The sequence below is a fragment of the Alligator sinensis genome, unplaced genomic scaffold (genome assembly GCF_000455745.1).
Source record: "Alligator sinensis unplaced genomic scaffold, ASM45574v1 scaffold67_1, whole genome shotgun sequence".
Classification (NCBI taxonomy): Eukaryota; Metazoa; Chordata; order Crocodylia; family Alligatoridae; genus Alligator; species Alligator sinensis.
In genome coordinates this window covers 1,283,044-1,284,339 of record NW_005842111.1, presented here as the reverse complement: position 1 = coordinate 1,284,339, position 1,296 = coordinate 1,283,044, and positions in this window count along the sequence as shown.

Sequence of the window (1,296 nt, the reverse complement as noted above, 5' to 3'; positions counted from 1 at the left end):
GGCTTTCAATCAATGCCGGGGAGGGGGGGGCGGTGTGATGCCCCTCAGCCAATCAGAGGGCGGGGGGGGGGGGCTGCTTTGCTCCTCCTTCAAAATGGCAGCCCCAGCCATGATGCAGCTGTGAAATCTGAGGCCCCAGCCATGCAACTGGCTGATGAAGCCCAAGAATTTGGTAGCGCCCTAATGATGAAGAATTAGGCACTTTTGGGGAATATGGCACATAATCCCAGCTATGAGCTCTTATGGAAAGGATGTACTATTTGAAAAGGTGAGAGAGTGAATGGGAAATCTGCTCTGGGAGGAAGTTTTTACTGGTATGAAAGCCAAAGATACACCAGGGCTACCAAGATATTTAACTAGATATCTCTTTAGATGTTGAAGGTGATTCAATGCACTAACAATAGCACAGACATGCACAGACCTCAGGAGTGCCTATTATAAAATTAAATCTCTTTCCTTATCAAGAAAGTAAGACAAAGAGTTTCAGGATAAGGCAAGATGTGGTAAAGTTTAATCTGGAAGTAAAAACAACCAGGAATTACTATCACTGGAGAGAAACAAGCTGATTTATGTGGTGGAAAAACTGAAGAGAAAGGTTACTAAATTTGTTTCAAATAAACAACCAAGTGATAACATGCATTTTAAAGAAAAATCACAGAGAAAGGAGAGTTTGATATCACTTGATCAAATGAAAAACAGTGTGGTCTTTGTACTTGTTAAATCATACATGGAAACCAAACACATTTGCATGAAAATCATTTGCAGCTGACAGCAGATCAGACCATAAATTAGTGCTGGCATCAAATGAGAGTTCTCAGCACTTCTGCAGTTGTAAAAAAAGATCTTGAAAAAAGACTAAAAGAACTTTCCTGGTATAAAGATTAGAAAGAAGAGTAACCACATATTTGGTCACAGCAGCAGCAAAAGTTGAGGAGATATGGAAGAGCATAAAATAAAAAAGGATTAGAAGAGTAGACCAGTATATTGTAGCCAGTATTGGGCTACAATATCAAAACAGAAAAGCCAAGGAGATAGTAGATATGGTGCTTCAACTCAGCAGCATGTATCAACAGCCAACAGAGAACAGTAATAATTCCCTCTCCAAGTGTAAAAACTAGTCACAAAAGTTGAGCTCAGAAATAAAAAAATAAGATTTTTTTTTTAAAATGGAGAGAGGCAGAAAGAAATGGGAAAGTGAAATACAGATACAGAAAAGTATGTGCATAGAAATGTAACGTGTGGTATCTCTAGATAAAAGAACTTAATGGGACATTGAGTTGAAGGTGTCAATAGGGA